Raw genomic sequence first — 10,028 nt, 5'->3', positions numbered from 1 at the left:
ATAAAGAATAAAGTGTATACCACTTTAAGTTTGATCTTTTTTTTTTTTTTTCATGTAATTAAAACCTGAATGCCATTTAGCTTAAATGGTTAGGTAATATATTAGCTTATTCTAAAATTAGGGCACAATTTAGTGCTGTTTTAATTCAGAAATGTGACAATGCCATCAGATACAAGGTCTCACTACACCTCTGTTCCATCTCCTGTGTCAGTTACCCTTAAGGCCAACTTCCTTCCCCAGGGGATTTCCCACAAAATCTCTTCCAATATCACCTGCGACTTCATGTTTCCTCATCATGGTCAAGGAAAGAGAATGTGTATCTACCACCCAACTAAATGTCTTTCAAGCCTTTTAGTTGGATCAAATGAAAGGACATGCCTATATCTGAATCAGACATTAGTGCCAAGGTAGTGCTTGCACTAAATGGCATGGGCCTGGATTATGTGTCTACTTCTAACCTGATAACAATAACTAGACAGATGGGATCATGCTGACTGACTTCAGTCAATGATGCACCACCTATAGAACTTGAGGTAAAAGTCAACCTTATCAAATTAAATGGCTGTTGCATATGGTATGGAGGTAGAGAGGATAATGGGATAGATGTTAGGGAGTCAATCACAATGTTTTCCATACACTAGAAGTCCAATTGCCTACTGAAGAACCACTTTAGGTATTTTTCCTATATAGCTCTGAACATAACATATATATACTATGCATGCATGTGTTTGTGTGTGTACATTAGAAATATACTATATATTGTTTTATATATTCTTTATTTTTAACTGACAAATACATCATCAGCGTTATCTCATGTCACTAAATATTCTAAAAAATTATTTAAAAGGCTGCATGGAATATAATTACTTTACAATATTGTATTAGTTTCTGCTGTACAACAATGTGATCAGCCATATGTACGCCAATGAAAAAATAATTAAATTTTAAAAAGGCTGCATGGAATTTAAATAACTCCCCAAATTTGAAGATTTACTGAATCATTTCATTCTTTATCCTTACAAATTAAGCTATAATAAATAAATCTGCACATGTAACATTGTCATATCCAAGCTTGCTTCCATAGGACAGACTACAAGAAGTGGTATTGGAGAGTGAAAGGGAATAAAGAAAGCTAAGACCCCAGTTTCCAAAACCTGAGTCTGCATTTTCTTACTAACAGACAGCCTCACCTAAGCCTTGATTTCAAAGATCCAGGAATATACCCTGATTGATCAGGCTCAGCTCATCCGCAGATTCCTTGCTGTGAAGATAGTTGAAGTAGACTTCTGTAGAGTTGCTACTTGATTGGCAGCCCCTTACATCCCTGGTAGCTCAGCTGGTAAATAATCTGGCTGCCATGCAGGAGACCCTGGTTTGATTCCTGGGTCAGGAAGATCCCCTGGAGAAAGGATAGACTCCAGTATTCTCAGGCTTCCCTGGCGGCTCATCCGCGTGCAATGCAGGAGACCTGGGTTTGATCCTTGAGTTGGGAAATCCCCTGGAGAGAGGAACAGCTACCCCCTCCAGTGGTCTGGCCTGGAGAATTCCATGGCCTGTATAGTCCTTGGAGTCACAAAGAGTTGGACATGACTGAACGACTTTCACTTTCACTTACACCACAGACATGATCTAAGTAGCGAGGAGCAGCTTCTCTAGAGGAGAAAGTCATGATCAGAAGGAGAGGGAAGACAGGCTAATTGGACACTAACAATTCATCATATAAATGTCATCTTTTAAAATCCTTAACGCCATGACATAGTTACTACCATAAATTGGGTACAGAGGAAACTAAGATTCATAGAAATCAAAGTAATTGCCTTGGATCTCCGTGTCTCTCTGTCTCTGTTGCTCTCTCTCACTCTTTCTCTCTCACACACACACACCTTTCAGTCATTTTTCTCTTCTGCACTCCAGGACAGTGTGCTAACTTCCCAAAAGTGTTCAAAATGGCTTCTTAGTATCACAGAAGAACCTGTAGACTCAGTCTAGTCCATTCATCTTATTCTCTAGCCTAGGAGAATAATATAACCAGAAATATTAAATACCCTGCCCAAGTTAAAACCTAATGTCATAAGCAAACTCAAACTCAAGGCTTCCATCTCCCAAGCTAGGTGATCTCCCATTCACACGTGGATGTTTCTGTCACTTCAAAGAAGAGTGAGCTCTGAGGGTAAAAATTAGTGTCAGGAAGACACTCCAGAGAAGAATGACAAAGGACAATGAATACCTGTGCAGTCTCCAGAGTATCCTCCTGTCTCCTTAGAAAGAGATGAACTCACATCTACTGATAGCAGTGTTAAAGGAGTAACTGAGGACAACAGTGGAATTAGAAAATTAACAAACATTTATCACATACCTCTTAGGTGTCCAAACACCTTTTGCATGCAAGGTGCTGGGGAGAGAGTCATAAACAACACAGGTATGGTCACTTGCCTCACAAAGGTAGAAATCTGGTGGGGAAAGTCGATGTGAAACAAAAAATCACAGGTGTGATGGCTATTTGGAAAGGTCAAATGCAGGATACTGTGGGAATGCAAAGCCCAGCCCATCAATGGCAGCAGGAATGGCCACTCAAAAGAGGGGAGTTTAAGTTGAGACTTGAATGATGTGTAGGATATATTCAAGGGCATATGGAGTGGAGTAGTGAGCCAAGTAATAGTGTATAAAGGCCCAGAGGGGAAAGAAAGTGATGGTGTGGGGTGTAAGGTCCCTATGGTTGGAACATAGAGTAAAGAAGAGGGTGGAATTGCCTAGAGAGGCAAGTAGGGACCAGAAAATATAGAGCTCCATGAGCTATGTTCAAGAATCTGGTATTTATTCTGAGGACAATAGAAGAGTTTTAAGCAGGGAGAGACATAACCATCTCTGCATTTTTAAAGATCTTTCTACCAGCAGCATTAAGAGCTCAGAAGGAACTGAAACTGAACATGGTGAAAAACCACTTAGGATGAGCTTACACTGGTCAGATTAAACCATGGTGGTGGCTTAGATGTGAGTGTTAGCAGAGAGGAGCTCAGCATTTGCTTCCACTAGTCCTTGAATCATGCATAACAGGAAAAGCAAAATCAAACCTAAAGTCTATGCATGAGGGGGGGTCTCTGAGAATTAAGATAAAAAGGAATTAAAATTGCCTTCTGTTTGCTAAGAAAGGATTAGAGAAATGAGTCCACAGAAGAAAAATAAAATTAGGTGTAGTGTTCTGATTCACAGACACCATTTCCTGGCCAGATGCTGCTGTGAAAATTTCAGAAACACTCGCTAAAAATCATAAATGAAAATCACATATTCACAACATTTAATGAGAATACAGGCTGAATTTACAGCTGCTGAATGTACAATATGGATGAAGATGTTGATTTACCCATGGAAGATGGAAATATATATGATAGAGGAAAACAGTACCCAGAAATGTGATAAACATTTGCATGAAAATGAGTCACTGGAAAAATTCAAAACTTCTCCAATAGTTTATGCACCAAATTATCTTCAGAGCAGTCAAAAAGAAATAATAATATATAATAATAGTGCATTTTCCTGCCATTAATTTTGTCACAAAACTTCTGTTGACTTCAGTGGAAGTTCTGCATCTAGAATGTGGCCCAGGAAATTTATACTCTGTAACTCAGAGACCAAAGACCTTGAACATCAAGACAATCTCTTACCCTTATTTATATACACTGTTCTTTATCACAAAAGAAGAGCTGGTACCCATTCCAACTAACCAATCATTATGCAAGGAATATTCTGACTCACCCAGCATCTTTAATCAGTAAATGCTGTGCCAATGGAAAGAGAGTGGGAAGAAGTCACAGCATCCATTAATAAAAAATGACTGGGGCTTTCTATCAACAGAAGCATCATTAGAAAACGTATGGTAGAAAAATAGTAGGCTGTAGATTTGTGGTGGCAGGGATGGCAGTAGAATACTAACATTTATACCCTCTTAAGCACTTTGTTTTAAAATGATGTGGATTTCAGGTAATCACATATGTGCTTACTACAGCATTTTGCATTTCCAATTTCTTCCTAAATTCCTGACTATAGTCTCAAAAGACAGGACTGCCTTACCTGACTCTGGCTCTCCCTCCAGCCTCCTAACACAAACATTTCTATTTTTTCCAGTTTTATTGAAATATAATTGACACATGACATGATTTTAAGATATACAACTTAATGATTTGATATATGTATTTAGTACAAAATTATAATTCATAAGTTTGGTTTAAAAATAGGAAGTGCTTCACGAATTTGCATGTTATCTTTGCATAGGGACCATGCTAGTCTTCTCTGGTTCAAATTTTGTAGTGTACTTGCTGTTGGGGCAAACATCAGAGGTATTTTTAACAGATAATTGACTGTCACTGTCTGAGTACATCTTCCTTAAAGGCTTTTGGTCAATTCTTGGCAAAAGACATATCAGATATGAAGAAGAAGAACCTCAGATTAATCTAATATTTTCTTGAACAGTCTCCTCTTTGCTCCACTTCTCCTCCCAATCATGATCTCTTGAGTAAGTAACAAAAATATAATTCACATTTCTAATAAACAGTACAATTTGTATTTCAACTGAGGGTACTTCTTGGTCTCACAGTGGAGCTATAATTCCAAAGTAACTGTAATTCCAAAGTAACTGTACTGCATTTTGAAAGAAAACAAGGCAGTCTCATTCCATAACAGTGTCTCTTGGTAGGTTAAAGGGAGCTGAGTCATTCACTGAGGGTGAATGGGAGGATCATACATTCATATAAAACACCTACAAATCTTAATAGGGGAATGAGCTATAACTACAAAAGTCCTCATTATTTGTATAACTAACCCTGGTGGCTCAGAGGTTAAAGCATCTGCCTACAATGCGGGAGACCCAGGTTCAATCCCTGGGTTGGGAATATCTCCTGAGAAGGAAATGGCAACCCACTCCAGTATTCTTGCCTGGAAAATCCCATGGACAGAAGAGCCTGGTAGGCTACAGTCCATAGGGTCGCGAAGAGTTGGACACGACTGAGCGACTTTCTTTTCTTTCTTTCTTTCCAGTAAAACTAACGCATGTCACCAGTGGATTAATAGTATTCTGCCCTAATGGCATTTCTATCCTAACATTAACCCAAGCATGGTCCATAAAGTTACTCGAATATCCATGGAGGAGCTTACTATAGTTTATGCAATTTCTAGTTCTATCAGTTCAATAAGAACAACAGCATCAAATTCCTCATCTAAGGCTCAGCTGTACAGATCTGAAGTCTAGAGACGAGATAATAATATCAAATATTACTCATAACGAATTTAGATTCACATTGGGTCAGTTTTCCAAGCCTTGTTTTCAAAAGATCATGGCTCTGATCCTGTTATACATAGTAGAAAATAACTGCTAATGATATTTCACTATTAACCTATATTCTATCTTCATTCAGAAGAGGGATAGATGGTGTTCTCAAATCACTACTCAACCTACACTGGAAATAAAGCTGGCTTTTATAAGAAGTAGTTGGAACGGGACTTCCCAGGTAGTGCTAATGGTAAAGAACCCACCTACCAATGCAGAAGATGTAAGAGACGTGGGTCCAACTCCTGGGTTGGGAAGATCCCTTGAAGTAGGCAGTGGCAACCCACTCCAGTATTCTTGCCTGTAAAATTCCATGGACAGAGAAGCCTGGAGGGGCACAGTCCATGAAGCCACAAAGAGTCAAACACGACTGAGTACATGCACGCGCACACACATACACACACATACACACACAGTTGGAATATACCACCCACCAAAAGGAAAAAAAAAAATGCTATTTAATCCAATCTTCTATTGGAATTCCAGGATTTATGTCACTATTATAGAAAAACTCATTTTGGTTATAGCACCAACATGGCCAAACAAATGGCTTCTAGATGGGAGAAGAAAATATTTGGCCAAGATAAATAGGTGTTCAAACAGGCCTCCCCAGCTTACTCATTTTGCTATATGGAAAATGAACTAACTGAGTTTATTGTACACCAAATGAGATTTGGAAGCATGTTCTAATTCACTTCATTCTGTACCAGGAATGAGCAGTTTTTGATTTCTCTACACCCACCTTTAGCCCCTAAAGTATATTCTCAACAAAATGGCCAGTGATCCTTTTAAAATATACACTAGGTCATAAGACTTCTCTATTCAGTCTCCTCCACATCTCCCATTCTATAAATAGCAACCCTGAGCCCTGGCAATGGTCTACAGACCTATACAATCTGGCCTCTCTGGTCTACTTCTTACCCTCCCTTGCCCACTTCACTCCAGTCCCACTGAACACACACTTCTCAAACATGCCCAACATACTCACAACTCAGGACCTTTGCACTATTTGTCCCCTCTGACCACAGCACTCTTTCCTCTGACATCACATGACTCATTCTCTCACCTTCTTCCAATTTTTGCTCAAAAGTCACTCTCTCAACAGGCAAGCCTGTCCAACCCATTTAAAATTATCTTGTGCCTCCTCTCATCTGTTCCCCTGTCCTTTTCTGTTCATCCTCCACAGCACTCATCATTTCCTAACATTCTACAGAGTTCACCTGTTTACTGTGTTTATTGTCTCTCTCCCTCACTAGAATGTCAGCTTCACCAGGGCAGAAACTTTAGTCCATTTTATTCACTACTGTTTACTCAGAACTTGAAACAATTCATGTTGTGTTACTGTTGCTGTTTACTCGCTCACTCATGTCCAACTCTTTGAAATTCCATGGACTGTAGCCTGCCAGGCTCCTCTGTCCATTGGATTTTCCAGGCAAGAATACTGGAGTGGGTTGCCATTTCCTTCTCTAGGGGATCTTCCCAACCCAGGGATTGAACCCGTGTCTCCTGTTTCCTGCATTGGCAGGCTGATTCTTTACCTCTGAGCCACCTGGGAAGCCAAGAAGCAATGCACAGCACACAGTAAATGTAAGTTTAGTAATATTTGTTGAATAAAAGAATTCATTCCAAAGTTGCTGAACTTAGCAAAGATCTAGCACACTGAAGAGTCACAGCTGTTTTACTTCAAGCTGTAATTTAAATTCTGAAGCCTCAGTTTTATCATCTGTAAAAGGGAATAATTATGTTATTTAACACTTAGGCTTGTTGTAAAGATTAAGGGACAAATATAAATGGAAAGGATTTTAGGCAATGATTCATATATTGATGATTTTGATTAGTCCAAGAGTAATAGGAACCATAACTAATATTTGTATAGAATTTTACACCTCACAAAGAACACCATTGTTTTCATTAGATCCTCCCAGGATCCTCCCAGATTCACTCTAGAAAAATTTTAATAACTGAATCCTCAGTGTCTGTGCCTCAGTAACATCAGGGGTGTATCCAACCACAAGGCTCTGAATGAAGGAGGCAGATTCAGACTGAAGTCCTCTGGGTCCAAGCCCTATGCTCTCTCCTCAGTGTCAGAGAAAGAAAATACTACTTCTAGTACAAGATTTTAATAAAACAAGATGCTCTCTACTGCTTTTTTGTTTTTGTTTTGCTTTGTTTATTGAGTCTGGATGTCTGCACAGAATGTGGCTTATATGAGGTGGTAGCATCAACACCAAGTACTCCCTGCAAATCCCAAGAAGTCAAGACTCAGCCATTGGAAGAGACTTCTCATCACTGATCACTGACTTAATCACGTGGGTGCAGACGAGAGTACCTTTACTATGTCAGTGTTTCCTAACATCCTACAAACATCTCTAGAAAAGGATCAGGTTTTCTGAGAAGAGCATCCAAATTCCTGATTCAGTCTGGTTTACATGGTTGGCATTTAGTAAATTCTTAATGCATAAATGAATGGATTTTAAAAATGAGTGTGTTTACTGTTGCTGCCCACATTAGCTTGCAACACAACATTTTCTCCCTTCTTTTCTACTATAGTAGAGTACAAGCAGATGTCTACAGCATCATGCCACACCCCATCCCTCACTATTGTGCTAACTGGAAAACAATTTCCCCAGAATGTTGTACATGAAAGAATTACACATTGAGGAAATGCTGAGTTAAACAAGTTTCAACAGGATTTTTCAATACAGGACTTCTCAGAGCTTTAATCCCATGATGCACATTGCAAATCTTCAAAATCTACAGCATTTTGCAAATTTATTTGAAAATTTGTACACACCCTCCCCCATGAAACAAAGCTTTTTGCACAGAATTTCTCTCAAGTCAAGCTTACCAAAGAATGTGTTTATCTATAACAAATACACAGAGGATCTTCAAAAGTATATCCACAAAAAAAGTAAAATTAAATGCCAAGAACAACAACAAAAAATGCCAAGAACATAAAGAAGTCAAGAGGAGTCCACATATTTTGTAAAGCTGAATACCTTACAAGGTAATTTTACTTAGATTTACTATTCAATTTCCATTAAGTCTTGGCTTCCCCAGTGGCTCAGCGGTAAAGAATCTGCCTGAAATGCAGGAGCAGCAGGAGATACAAGTTCGATCTCTGGGTTAAGTCAAGACACCTGGGAGGAGGAAATGGCAGCCTATTCCAGTATTCCTGTCTGAAGAATCCCATGGACAGAGGAGTCTGGCGGGCTACAGTCCATGGACACGGAGCTGGACATGACTGAGTGACTAACACACTTTTCTGTTAAGCTGAATACAAGGTTTGCATAAGCCCCAGATTCTGAAAGTGTATTATTTTGGAGGATGTGCTAAAGATTGATATTTACTTCACCTTTTTTTTTTCAAAGGAAGGCACTGGTTTGGGGTCCTTACATAATCTCATGGATAGACCAAAGCTCCTCATAGACAAATTAGTTAAACTTATGGTGGGAAGGAAAACAAAGGACGCTCCTGTCCCACTGGTCTTAGCACAGGGTCTCTTGGCCCATGTAAATGAAAACTTCCATCAAAAGGCAAACGTTGTCTAAAAACCTTTTTCAGTTAACAGCATGTTACTTATATTTATAAGATTAAATAAAGCTAACAAAGTACTGAGAACATAGGCCACAGACTTACACATTTAAATGAGGCCAAGAAGAGGATGGTTGAGGAGTGAGATATGTCAGGGAAGGATGGCTGGGTTTGGGCTCCCTCAAAGGGGTGATAGGAAGGTCTTATGAAGGAGGATCAAGTGAAATGGGAATGAAAGGCCTTTGAACTCCACTGTGTCCACTGTGTATGTTAGCCTTGTGGCAGCCATGTTGATTGGCTCAGCAGTAAAGAATCTGCCTGCCAGTGGAGGAGACGTGGTTTCAATCCCTGGGTTGAAAAGATTCCCTGGAGAAGGGAATGGCAACTCACTCCAGTATTCTTGCCTGGAGAATCCCACGGACAGAGGAGCCTGACGGACTACAGTCCACGGGGTCACGAAGGAGTCAGACACAGCTTAGCAACTGCACAACAACAACAAAGCCATGGTGACAGATTTTGTGCTTTGAAATTTTTTGTAGGAAACAGTAAGCAGAAAGCTAGGAGACTAAACCTGGCTGTGTAGATGCTGCTGGCCAAACATACCAAGATACATAGGGACAGAAGTTACGTCCAAAGACCCTGCCTTCAGCTAAAATGAGAAGCAACTGACAACGTGAGGTCCCATTTGACGTAAAACCCAAAGAAAACAAGCCTTTTTCTCTGGCTTATCCAAGGGAGTCCAATTCCCCCTCTTTCTCCACTCCACCCCACACTTACCTCCTTAGCCTTAACCCCTGAATAAAGAGGACAGAAACTAGCCAGACTGTCTCTGCGGCTGTGACAGAGTTTTATATGTGCATTAAGAAATGCTCCACTCATCATCACTGCCCTGTCTTACATTTCATTTTTCAAGCTATAGAATTATACAGACTGTTTGAATAGCAGGTAAATCCCCTTCCCTCTTTCTGAATGTAGATGGTTAGTGAATCGTTAATTAAATCACTTGACACTGAGATCTAGTTACGTTATATGGAGACCCTTTCATGGGCTTTATCTGCAAATCCAAACCGGAGTCCAGTTCCTTTTTGTTCTCCACGTTCCCACTATGTTCTTCCTTCCAGGCTTTTTAAAATATCATGCAGAGTCCTTTCCAGGCAATCCATATTAAGCACAC

The 10,028-nt window shown here is 39.7% G+C and overlaps 1 non-coding gene across 1 annotated transcript; it reads right to left on the bottom strand.

Annotated features, from left to right (window-relative positions):
• Positions 1–4,224: 4,224 nt before the first annotated feature.
• Positions 4,225–4,327, bottom strand: LOC128045854 (U6 spliceosomal RNA). The gene has a single exon (XR_008199188.1). It is a non-coding gene; the product is annotated as a U6 spliceosomal RNA (small nuclear RNA).
• Between the last annotated feature and the right edge of the window lie 5,701 nt (positions 4,328–10,028).

The sequence above is a fragment of the Budorcas taxicolor genome, chromosome 3 (assembly GCF_023091745.1).
Source record: "Budorcas taxicolor isolate Tak-1 chromosome 3, Takin1.1, whole genome shotgun sequence".
NCBI lineage: Eukaryota > Metazoa > Chordata > Mammalia > Artiodactyla > Bovidae > Budorcas > Budorcas taxicolor.
The sequence above is the reverse complement of the archived record's forward strand: the minus strand, read 5'-3'. Positions and strand labels throughout refer to the sequence as shown.